The sequence below is a fragment of the Lithobates pipiens genome, unplaced genomic scaffold (assembly GCF_037356315.1).
Source record: "Lithobates pipiens isolate NorthernLeopardFrog02 unplaced genomic scaffold, aLitPip1_a1.2 Scaffold_16, whole genome shotgun sequence".
Taxonomy (NCBI): domain Eukaryota; kingdom Metazoa; phylum Chordata; class Amphibia; order Anura; family Ranidae; genus Lithobates; species Lithobates pipiens.
The window spans coordinates 501948031-501961322 of NW_027507748.1; the positions used below are offsets into that span (position 1 = coordinate 501948031).

The window sequence follows — 13292 nt, forward strand, 5'->3', positions numbered from 1 at the left end:
GAAGATGAGGAAGTCGCAATGCTGGATGAATTCCCAGGGGGGGCTACTCTATCTGAGACAAGTCAACAACAGGAGTCTGATGAGGAGTCAGAGGAGGATGGTGCCGGGGCGGATGAGCAGGAGCAAGAAGAGCATGCTTTAAACCTTTCTGGGATCCCTGTTGTGCGAGGATGGGGAGAGGAGAATGAAGAGGACGACATTATCCTGGATGATGAGCAGGAGCCAGGCCACCACACCGCTTCCACTTTAGTGCAAATGGGGGCCTTCATGCTCCAGTGTTTTAATAGGGACCCCCGTATAAAAAGCATGAGGGTCAAGGACCAGTACTGGGTGGCAACGTACTTAGACCCCCGGTACAAACACAAAATGGCGGAAATGTTACCGCCGTCGCAGAGGGCTGTCAGAATGCAGCACTTCCAGGCCTTGCTTCGAGAAATGCTGCATTCTGCTTTTGCGTGCGCTGGCAGAGGAGCAATTCCCACTCCCAGAGAAGGATTTGCGGGTACCAATCCAACAGCGCCTGCAAGAAGAGGCCGGTTTGAAGATGTGTTGGTGACTTCGGATATGAGGTCATTCTTTCAGCCGACCCATCGACAGGTGTCATCCGGATCCAGCATCAGGGAACGCCTAGACCGTCAGGTGTCCGACTACATTGGGTTAACGGCCGATGTGGACGCTCTGAGGAGTGATGAACCCCTAGACTACTGGGTGGGCAGGCTTGACCTCTGGCCAGAGCTTGCCCAATTTGCAATCGAACTGTTGGCTTGCCCCTCATCCAGTGTCCTGTCCGAAAGGACGTTCAGCGCAGCAGGGGGGATTGTGACCGATAAGCGTACTCGCCTAGCTCACCACAGTGTTAACTACCTCACATTTCTAAAAATGAATGAGGCATGGATCTCGGAGGAATTCAACACATGTGACCAGTAGACCATGTATATGTCTATAAACTATTTTTTTAATCAAGCACACAGACCTTCTTAATTCATTTGGCTCACTTCCTTGACCCAAAAAAGCACACCGTACTATATGCCCCTACCCTCCTCTTTGAAGAGGTTGAGCGGTGTCATATTTCTACTGGGGCTGCTTATGATATCCCTGTGCTGTGCTGACTTCCTCCTGGGGGTTCTTATTATGAAGGGATCACACTATCCCTGTGCTGTGCTGACTTCCTCCTGGGGGTTCTTATTATGAGGGGATCACACCATCCCTGTGCTGTGCTGACTTCCTCCTGGGGCTGCTTACGGTGCTGCTGTCAGTGCTGTATGTCACGGTGCTGCTGTCAGCGCTGTATGTCACGGTGCTGCTGTCAGCGCTGTATGTCACGGTGCTGCTGTCAGCGCTGTATGTCACGGTGCTGCTGTCAGCGCTGTATGTCACGGTGCTGCTGTCAGCGCTGTATGTCACGGTGCTGCTGTCAGCGCTGTATGTCACGGTGCTGCTGTCAGCGCTGTATGTCACGGTGCTGCTGTCAGCGCTGTATGTCACGGTGCTGCTGTCAGCGCTGTATGTCACGGTGCTGCTGTCAGCGCTGTATGTCACGGTGCTGCTGTCAGCGCTGTATGTCACGGTGCTGCTGTCAGTGCTCTGTATTACGGTGCTGCTGTCAGATGCCTCTATCACGGTGCATGTGTCATTCCGGTATGTCACGCTGCTGGTGATCATCTCCTGCACCCTCTTCTTTGCCTACCCTGGTCCCTGACCTTCCCTCTCCTCCATTGCCTTCATTAGCTCCATAGTCCTGAATTGTTAGAACAATTTCCCAAATAAAATAAAAATGCTTGTAGTTATCGATCCCAAATTCACCTCATACATGTATTATGTCATTGTCCAGATGGTGGGACTACGTTTTACCCCCTAATAATTACCACGTGGCCGCAAATTCGACATGAAGGTTTGCAAAGTTCGCCTCCCATTGAAGTCAATGGGGCCCGCGGCGAACGGTCGGTTTCGCGAACGTTTGGGTCCGTTCGCATTTCGCGTTCGCGAAACGTCCCGTCGGAAGTTCGTCCATCACTAATCGTTACATAAACATGTCTGGAGTGCCAGGCATCTTATGGCATTACGTGCTAAGTTAGGCATAATAGGCAAGCATCTACATTACAGAATGATGTTTCATGAAAAAGAAAGACGATTGACCTGTTATAGGCTTTAAACTGCCAACATGTATTAATAATTAACACAAACATGAATACATTATGTACTTAATATACAAACCCATAGTCAAGAGTCACATACCATTGTATGATTATCTGTGCCCTTTTCGTTATACAGATATTACCGTTTACTAAAAATAAACTGCTATCTATGTCAAACTCTAATACAAAGTGTAAATCATAAGTGCAATTTAAAAAAATCACATTCTTTACTGCTTAAAAGAAAGTAAATGATAAATATTCTTTTGAAAAAGTTATACATTTTACTTTTTTTCTTTTTTTTTTTCTTTTTTTTGAGTGTAAACAGTGAACGCGGTTATATTGTTTGTGTTCAAGTGATTTTTTTTTCCCTCACATCTGTTTAACCACTTGACCACTGGGCACTTAAACACCCTTAATAACCAGGCCAATTTTCAGCTGTTGGTGCTCTCACATTTTGAATGACAATTACTCAGTTATGCAACACTGTACCCATATGAAATTTTTGTATTTTTTTTTCACACAAATAGAGCTTTCTTTTGGTGGTATTTAATCACCGCTGGGTTTTTTATTTTTTTGTGCTATAAAAGAAAAAAAATGAATTTTTATTTGTTTCTGTTATAAAATTTAGCAGATTAGTAATTTTTCTTCATAAATTTTGGCCAAAATTTATACTACTACATATCTTTGGTAAAAATAAGTACAAATTGGTGGATATTATTTGGTCTTTGTGAAAGTTATAGAGTCCACAAGCTATGGTGCCAATATCTGAAAATTGATCACACCTGAAGTACTGACGGCCTATTTGAATTCTTGCGACCCTAACATGCCAGAAAAGTACAAATACCCCCCAAATTACCCCTTTTTGGAAAGAAGACATTCCAAGGTATTTAGTAAGAGGCATGGTGAGTTTTTTGAATGTCATTTTTTCCCACAATTCTTTGCAAAATCTATTTTTTTTCCTTTTTTTTTTTCACAAAATTGTCATATTATCAGGTTATTTCTCACACACAGCATATGCATACCACAAATTACACCCCAAAACACATTCTGCTATTACTCCTGAGTATGGCGATACCACATGTGAGATTTTTACACAGCGTGGCCACATACAGAGGCCCAACATGCACGGAGCGCCACCAGGCATTCTGGAGCACCCAGGACAATTCTGACATTTCTCTCCTACATGTAAAAATCATCATTTATTTGCTAGAAAATTACATGGAACCCCAAAACAGTATATTTTTTTTTTAGCAAAGACCCTAGAGAATACAATGGTGGTTGTTGCAAATTTTTATCTCGCACGGTATTTTCGCAACAATTTTACGAGCGCTTTTTTGGGGGAAAAAACAGTTTTGTGCTTTAAAAAAAAAAACAGTAAAGTTAGCCCAATTTTTGCATAATGTGAAAGATGAAGTTATGCTGAGTAATAAGATACTTAACATGTCACTCTTCAAAATTGCACATGCCCGTGGAATGGCGCCAAACGTCACTACTTAAAAATCCCCATAGGCGACGCTTTAAATTTTTTTACTGGTTACATGTTTTGAGTTAGAGGAGATCTAGGGCTAGAATTATTGCTCTCGCTTTAACGTTCACGGCGATACCTCACGTGTGGTTTGGGCGGGACTTGCGTATACATTTTTGATCACTTTTATTCCTATTACAAGGAATGTAAACATCCCTTGTAATAGGAATATGGGATGACAGGTCCTCTTTACAGTGAGATATGGGGTCAATAAGACCCCGCATCTCACCTCTAAGCTGGGAAGCCTGAAATAAAAATAAAAAAAGATTCTGGCTTTGATCGTATTGGCGAGTTGGTAGAAGCACCGGAGATCGAGGCGTCTATGGCTGGGTATTGCAGGGTATCTCCAAGTATGGCTGGGTATGGCAATTTATGGCAGGGTATTGCAGAGTATTTCTGGCGGGTATTGCAGAGTATTGAGGGGTTAATTGTCGGTGAGCAGCGATGTGGGCACTGCAGATGCAGCCCACAGCACTGCTGACACCGATCTCTTCCCCCTCCACTATACCGATCAGTACAGAGAGGGGAGGGAGATTGTTTACAAGTGATCACTCCGTCATTTGACGGAGTGATCACGTGGTAAACGGCCGCGATGAGCCGGTGGTCACGGATGATTTCGAGTGCGTGCCCCAGGGGGCGCGCAAGAGCAGAAGTAAGTTAAGTTAAACAACCACCCTGAAGCCGTTAATCGGCTATGGGCCGGTTGTTAAGTGGTTAACAGAAGACCATTTGATAAAAAAGCTTTGCATTTTTTATGCTTAGTGGGATTAAATACCCCACAGTTCAGGGCCCCAGTGGAGCTGCACCTAAGACAAGTCTTCTAATTCCACCACTAGTTCAGAGAATTGCATTTCCCCCTTCTGTTTTGTATAAAGGAAATATCTTGATCTCAGCAAAGCTAATTAAAAGGCAATGTTGGTGAGACAGTAACTGAGTTAAATGCATTAAATTTACTGTCGGTTAGAATTATAATAATCTACTGGGATTAATACCCGACTCTCAATGGATTCTATTCACGTAAAGAGCTGGTCTTCGTTTACATGTACTTGTGCTTTGCTCATACAAGGCAAAAAAACAAGATCACTTTAAAGGATAACCATAGGTGTGCGCAGCATATTGCATTAGGGTGTGCACCCCAAAACCCATATATATAATGTATGGATGTGAGTACACCCCTCACACTTTTGTAAAATATTTTATCTGTATCTTTTCATGTGTGAACACTGAAGAAATTACACTTTGCTACAATGTACTCAAGTGGTGAGTGTACAGCTTGTATAACAGTGTCAATTTGTTGTCCCCTCAAAATAACTCAACACACAGTCATTAATGTCTAACCGCTAGCAACAAAAGTGAATATACCCCTATGTGAAAATGTCAAAATTGGGCCCAAAGTGTCAACGTTTTGTGTGGCCACCATTATTTTCCAGCACTGCCTTAATGCTCTTGGGCATGGAGTTCACCAGAGCTTCACAGGTTGCCACTGGTGTCCTCTTCCACTCCTCCATGACAACATTACGGAGCTGGTGGATGTTAGAGACCTTGCGCTCCTTCACCTTCCATTTGAGGATGCTCTACAGATGCTCAATAGGTCTAGAGACATGCTTGGCCAGTGTATCACCTTTACCCTCAGCTTCTTTAGCAAGGCATTGGTCTTCTTGGAGATGTGTTTGGGGTCATTATCATGTTAGAATACTGCCCTGTGGCCCAGTCTCTGAAGGGAGGGATCATGCTCTGCTTCAGTTTGTCACAGTACATGTTGGCATTCATGGTTCCCTCAATGAACTGCAGCTCCCCAGTGTCGGCAGCACTCATGCAGCCCCAGACCATGACACTCCCACCACCATGCTTGACTGTAGGCAAGATACACTTGTCTTTGTACTCCTCACCTGGTTGCCGCCACACATGCTTGACACCATCTGAACCAAATAAGTTTATCTTGGTCTCATCAGACCACAGGACATGGTTCCAGTAATCCATGTCCTTAGTCTGCTTGTCTTCAGCAAATGGTTTGCGGGCTTTCTTGTGCATCGTCTTTAGAAGAGGCTTCATTCTGGGATGACAGCCACACAGACCAATTTGATGCAGTGTGCGGTGTATGGTCTGAGCACTGACAGGCTGACCCCACACCCCTTTAACCCCTGCAGCAATGCTGGCAGCACTCATATGTCTATTTCCCAAAGACAACCTCTGGTTATGACGCTGAGCACTCAATTTCTTTGGTCCACCATTGCGAGGCCTGTTCTGAGTGGAACCTGTCCTGTTAAACAGCTGTATGGTCTTGGCCACTATGCTGCAGCTTAGTTTCAGGGTTTTGGCAATCTTCTTATAGCCTAGGCCATCTTTATGTAGAGCAACAATTCTTTTTTTCAGATCCTCAGAGAGAACTTTGCCACGAGGTACCATGTTGAACTTCAAGTGACCAGTATGAGAGGGTGAGAGTGATGACACCAAATTTAATACACCTGTTCCCCATTCACACCTGAGACCTTGCAACACTAATAAGTAGTCCTCTCAAGTGGTATACTTATCTGCCCCCCGTTTTCCTCCAGCTGAGCACCACTCAGATACTGTTCCAGATGTCTCATCTGGACTTTTCTTCTTCAACCCATGGCTTTCCTTGCTATGGAAAGGCTAATATGCACCCCATTGGTGTACATGCTTTCCATAGGAATTAACAGAAATGTGTATTGAGCATGCAGTACCAGCATGTGGCCAATATTAAGTTACTGTAAGTAGTTGGGGTACATTTCAAGGATAACTGTAAGAAATGTACAACTAGCCTTCAGGGCCTATATCATATCAGGGTGGTCCATTGTGGTGCATTTAACACATGCATGTTAACACGCATTATTGTGTGCATTAATGTGGTTTGCAGTAGGGCAATCCATTCATTTTCTACCATACTAGAAAACATTATAAATCCCTCCTGGAGCATTTTCTCTAGCACAGTGCGCCACAAGGCATGCAGTGCTGATTAGCCCAAAGCTGTTACCTTTCCTTACAGAGAACCAGCTTAGATCCCCATGTAAGTATAACATGCTGTAGGGGCTGGCTTTAAAGTGGATATGTTGCTTTGCCCTCCTATGTACAAAGCAGAGCTTTGCTTTAATATATGGGGGTTATTTCCTAAAAGAAAATCCACTTTGCACAGCAAGTGCACTTGGAAGTAAAGTCGCTGTAGATCCAAGGGGGACATGCAAGAAAAAGAAAAAACAGCAGTTTAGCTTGTCCATGATTGGATGATAAAATCCGCAGAGCTTTTCCCCTCATTTTAGATCTACTCCTTAGATTTAGCTCAACTGCACTTCAAAGTGCACATGTAGTGAAACGTGGATTTGCCTTTCGTAAATAACCCCCTATGTCTTGTACATTCAACATTATTGGTTGTTATTATCAGCTAATGCTTTTGTCCATTTAAAAGCATTATGGAAACTCTTCCCAACTGTATTGGCAAAATGCCTGGAATGTAGTTAGATTAAAGTGACCGAACGGTGCATTGCAGGTGAGATGTACTCTTATATTAAGCTGCACATGTGTTGTCTATATGAATGAAAGGAAATTGCACATGCATAATTATACTGTATGTGTTAAAGTATAACTACAGTGGTGTGAAAAAGTGTTTGCCCCCTTCCTCATTTCCTGTTCCTTTGCATGTTTGTCACACTTAAGTGTTTCGGAACATCAAACCAATTTAAACAATAGTCAAGGACAACACAAGTAAACACAAAATGCAATTTGTAAATGAAGGTGTTTATTATTAAAGGTGAAAAAAAATCCAAACCATCATGGCCCTGTGTGAAAAAGTGATTGCCCCCTAAACCTAATAACTGGTTGGGCCACCCTTAGCAGCAACAACTGCAACCAAGCGTTTGCGATAACGTGCAATGAGGCTTTTACAGCGTCCTGGAGGAATTTTGGCCCACTCATCTTTGCAGAATTGTCCTAATTCAGTTACATTAGAGGGGTTTTCGAGCATGAACGGCCTTTTTAAGGTCATACCACAACATCTCAATAGGATTCAGGTCAGGACTTTGGCTAGGCCACTCCAAAGTCTTCATTTTGTTTTTCTTCAGCCATTCGGTGGTGGACTTGCTGGTGTGTTTAGGATCATTGTCTTGCTGCAGAACCCAAGTTCGTTTCAGCTTGAGTACACGAACAGATGGTCGGACATTCTCCTTCAGGATCTCTTGGTAGACAGCAGAATTCATAGTTCCTTTTATCACGGCAAGTCTTCCAGGTCCTGAAGCAGCAAAACAGCCCCAGACCATCACACTACCACCACCATATTTTACTGTTGGTATAATGTTCTTTTTATGAAATGCAGTGTTCCTTCTACGCCAGATATACTTGGACACACACTTTCCAAAGAGTTCCACTTTTGTCTCATCGGTCCACAGAATGTTGTCCCAAAAGTCTTGGGGATCATCAAGATGTGTTGTGGAGAAATTGAGACGAGCTTTGATGTTCTTTTTGCTCAGCAGTGGTTTTCTCCTTGGAACTCTGCCATGCAGGCCATTTTTGCCCAGTCTTTTCCTGATGGTGGAGGCATGAACGCTGACCTTAACTGAGGCAAGTGAGGCCTGCAGTTCCTTGGACGTTGTTGTGGGGTCTTTTGTGACCTCTTGGATGAGTCGTCGCTGCGCTCTTGGGGTAATTTTGGGCGGCCGGCCACTCCTGGGAAGGTTCACCACTGTTCCATGTCTTCGCCATTTGTGGATAATGGCTCTCCCTGTGGTTCGCTGGATTCCCAAAGCTTTGGAAATGGCTTTATAACCCTTTCCAGACTGATAGATCTCAATTACTTTCTTTCTCAATTGTTCCTGAATTTCTTTGGGTCTCGGCATGATGTGTAGCTTTTAAGGATCTTCTGGTGGACCTTACTGTGTCAAGCAGCTCCTATTTAAGTGATGCCTTGATTGTGAACAGGTGTGGCAATAATCAGGCCTGGGTGTGGCTAGAGAAATTGAACTCAGGTGTGGACAACCACAGTTATAGTATGTTTTAACAAGGGGGGCAATCACTTTTTCACACAGGGCCATGATGGTTTGGATTTTTTTTCACCTTTAATAATAAACACCTTCATTTACAAATTGCATTTTGTGTTTACTTGTGTTGTCCTTGACTATTGTTTAAATTGGTTTGATGTTCCGAAACACTTAAGTGTGACAAACATGCAAAGGAACAGGAAATGAGGAAGGGGGCAAACACTTTTTCACACCACTGTAGGTAGAATGGTAGGGGGTTAGTACCCTTGTCCATTTTTTGTTTTTTATTACTGTTTGTGTTAGGGAGATTCACTCTCTCTAATTGGCCTGATCACCAGTGAACATGAACATGGAATGAACAAAGGGTAAAAATAGAGGGGAAATATTCCATTGGGAATAGTTGTTCCTGTACTATCTAGGAGGGGATTTTTCTCCCATTGTAAAGCTATCCTGCAATTTCCCGTTGTGTCTGCAGGGCAGGAAGTGAATAGAAATCTCCCTAATGAGACTCATGAGACTCAGATGGGGGGGAAAAAAAATCCAACACGTTTTTAACCTCTCTTTATCTATGCCATCCAAAATGAACATGAAAAGATTTGCCTTTAAAACTAAAGCCACACAAGAAATGTCACTGGATGCAGGACCATCTTTTCTTTGCAATAGTCTATGAATTGTAATCTGCACTAAAAGACAAAAGCGGAAAGCAATGACGGAAAGCAATGACGCCATGCCCTCATACACAGTCTTTATTTGAGGGATAGTTTATTGCTGTATATTTCTGTGTAGCCAACATAGGCCATGGCCCAGAATATCAGTGCTCCAAAGGGCAGAAGAAAGCAATTCATGTTTATAACGAAAGATTCCAGAATGTCACCCTACGTGCCAGGGCAGGCGGACAAGGTTGTTCCTCTCCCTGCTCAGTTTTTGCATATTTGTTGGTTAAAAATGCAATTGCCCATTCAAGAAAGTCTTCTTTTCTCTTTTTCCTTTTTAATCTCTTTAGTTGAATAATAATATGATCGTTTTTTGACCTCCGGGTATTCCTGTACATTTTTTATGATTGCATTTTTTTAGGCACAGACCCAAAAAGTAATTAACAACGTGTTTATGCTCTGTAGTTATGAGACTCCCTGCCCGAGAGTCAAATCTTTGTGTGTGACTAGGTTTTGCTATTTAGAACATCATTAAACTGTGCCAATCATTTCAGATGTGGGAGATCTGTAGAGCTACTTCATGTTAAAAATATTATCATTTTCTATTGTGGCAAGCCTGGATTATCCTGAGTATCTGCAGATCTCTTTTTGTTATGTGTGCCTATCAACTGGTGCCAGACTCAGGTTAACGGTAGTATTTGTATTGGTCGATTGACATTTTAGAGTTATTTTTAAAAGGCATTGGACTTGCACACTTCCGTGCTGAGACAGGTCTAAAGGAACAGCCTGTGTTTGCCCTGCTTTTATTGCACAGTAACCACGCATATGTTAAACAAAGCTAAAGTGTTTAATGCAACTGAAACCAAACTTTTATTGTACAACAAGACAGTGGCTTTGTGTAGAGTTTTGGTTACCTCTTTTGTCTTTTATGGATTACTATAAAAGAGTATTTCAGATGATATAAGGGATAAGTAACTCGGCTTATTCATTTTTTTTTATTGCTGTGAGTGCAGCCTTGTCATTTATGTATGTAAAATAAGTGGTATAAATTAAACAATTCTAATTATGTGAGTACACTATGAGCTGAGCATTCATTTGTTTTATGCCTAGGGGTTGGGGAGTTAGAACATATTTATACTAACTATAAGCTTTCCAAAATTCTCACCATTTGTTATCTGTTTTCTTGTGATGGAAGGACAGGTATTATGAAGGACAATGGCAAGCGCTCTTATAAGCTTTCCAAGAGATGCAGTAATAATCTGCAAATCTGAGTCATCGAATACACAGATTAAAGTGATGTATATTGATTTGGCACTTTTTTTTTTTTATTCTTCATAGTCTTTGTTTGTATTTAGGTAATTAAAACATTTGTTGCATAATATTAGTCTACTACTCAGCCAGCAGATAGCGCTATAGGCCATTTTCAAATATTCAACCATTTCAGATTGACTCATCACCATACTGAACCACAAAGCAATCAGTATCTGCTGTTCTGTTGCTTTAGCTAACCAAAGGTGCTCTGGGATTTTTTTTTGTATAAAATGTGGTTGATTTGCTAAAACTGGAGAGTGCAAACAACCAAAAACTGAAACCTTTTAGGTGGAGGGAAGGAAAAATAAAAAAACAAAATGAGTAAAAAGTGTGCACACCCTTAAACTAATACTTTGTTGAAGCACCTTTTGATTTTATTACAGCACTCCGTCTTTTTGGGTATGTGTCTATCAGCATGGCACATCTTGACTTGGCAATATTTGCCCACCCTTCTTTGCAACAACACTCCAAACCTGTCAGATTGTGAGGACATCTTCTGTGCACAGCCCTCTTCAGCTCACCCCACAGATTTTCAATCGGATTCAGGTCTAGTCTCTGGCTGGGCCATTCCAAAACTTTAATCATCTTCTAGTGAAGCCATTCCTTTGTTAATTTGGATCTATACTTTTGGTTGTTGTCATGCTGAAAAATGTTCTAGCAGAAGCCTGAAAGTTTTGTGCCATTATTAACTGGTGTTTGGAACGTCTCTCTACCTTGGCTAAGGCCCCTGTTTCAGCTGAAGAAAAACAGCCCCAAAACATTATTCTGCCACCACCATGCTTTACGGTGGGCATGGTGTTCTTTTGTTGATGTGCAGTGTTGTTTTTGTGGCAAACATATCTTTTGGAATTATGGCCAACATTTTTAACCTTGGTTTCATCAGACCATAACACATTTTCCCACATGCTTTTGGGAGACTTCAGATGTGTTTTTGCAAAATTTAGCCAGGCGTGGATGTTTTTCTTTGTAAGCTATCCCATAGCCCAGACATATGGAGAATGTTGTCACATGTACCACACAACCAATACTTGCCAGATATTGCTGAAGCTCCTTTAATGTTGCAGCAGGACTCTTGGCAGCCTCCCTGACCAGTTTTCTTCTCGTCTTTTCATCAATTGTGAAGGGGTGGCCAGTTCTTCGTAATGTCACTGTTGTGCCACATTTTCTCCACTTGATGATGACTGTTTTCTCTGTGTTCAGTGGTATATCTAAAACCTTTCTTTTGTACCCTTCTCCTGACTGATACCTTTTAACAATGAGATCCCTCTGATGCTTTGGAAGCTCTCTGCAGACCATGGTTTTTGCTGTAGGATGTGATAAGAAAATGTCAGTAAAGACCTACTAGAACAGCTAAACTTTATTTGGGGTTAGGCCGGGTTCACACCGCTGCGATGCGGGAACGCCGCGAATCCGCGGCGTTTTCCCGCATCGCATGACTCCCGCCGGCAGTTCACACTGCCCTATGCGGACGGCTGGGAGTGTCAATGATATGTTAATGACACCCCCAGATCCGTCCGCATATCGCAGTGCGATCTGCCGACTCGCACAGGAATCAGATCGCATGGTGTGAACCCCCATGCGATCCGATTCTGTTGCGGACCAAAAAAAGGGTCCCGTGCGAGTTTGCTGAGGGAGCGATGCGAATTCAGCCATACTATCTGTATGGCTGAACTCGCATCGCTACGGAGATCGGATGTGATTTGCGGTGCGAATCACATCCGGATCTCCCCCCGCAGCAGTGTGAACCCAGCCTTAATCAGAGGAACTTTAAATAATGGAAGGTGTGTACTGACGCCTATTTAATACGAGTTTGAATGTGATTGCTTAATTCTGAACACAGCTACATCCCCAGTTTTAAGACGGTGTGCACCACATTTTTTGTTTTACTCCCCTCCCCCCCAAAAAAAAAGATTTCAGTTTGTTTTTCAATTTAGTTGTACACTTTATAGGTCACATTAACGGGGGAAACATTTCTGAAATTATTTATCGTTTTTTTACATCAGACATTTTAACAGGGGGTGTGTAGACTTTTTATATCCACTGTTTGTGAGGGTTTACAACCACTTTAAATTCAGCAGCCACTGTGCTCAAAGAGTTAGGAGGAACTATCATTTTAAAGGATCCAAGGAAAATATGTTTACACTGATCCTAACATTCAAAAATATTGTCTACCTAGTTGTCAGGTTTTTCCCAGCCCTGGTGTAAAGGGAAAATACAATGGCTTTTGATCAATTACAGTGAACATTTTTTTTTAAGTTCTAAAGTTTTAAATAATGTTTTGTCACTTTTTTACTATTTCATATAAATCTTTGTTATAGCAATAACTACTTGCCTTCAGTCACATTATCGCTATAACTCTCTAAATGTTATCTCAATGCCAGAAAGATAAAATGTTACATATAAAAAAATTGTATAAGAAAGCAATATTTGCGGATAACAGTGGTGATCCTTAAATCGTCTGTTTCCGTCATCTCTTTATTGGTATAAAAGATAAATGTAAGTAGCTCAGAAGTTTTAAACCTACAAGTTTAAGTATGAGTGGCTGTTTTATTTTAATAGCATTTGAAATTGTAAATGCAGAATGAGCTATTATTTTTCAGTAGAATTGCTCCCTTTTTCCCTAGATGAGTGAAATATTAATTCACTGAAACTACTTGATCCCTACTTGAATTTTATGCAG

At 42.1% G+C, this 13292-nt stretch overlaps 1 protein-coding gene across 2 annotated transcripts in view; it reads left to right on the top strand.

Moving 5' to 3' along the window:
* KLF12 (KLF transcription factor 12) overlaps window positions 1-13292 on the top strand; it is a 271940-nt gene that overhangs the window by 239640 nt on the left and 19008 nt on the right. The window lies entirely within an intron of this gene.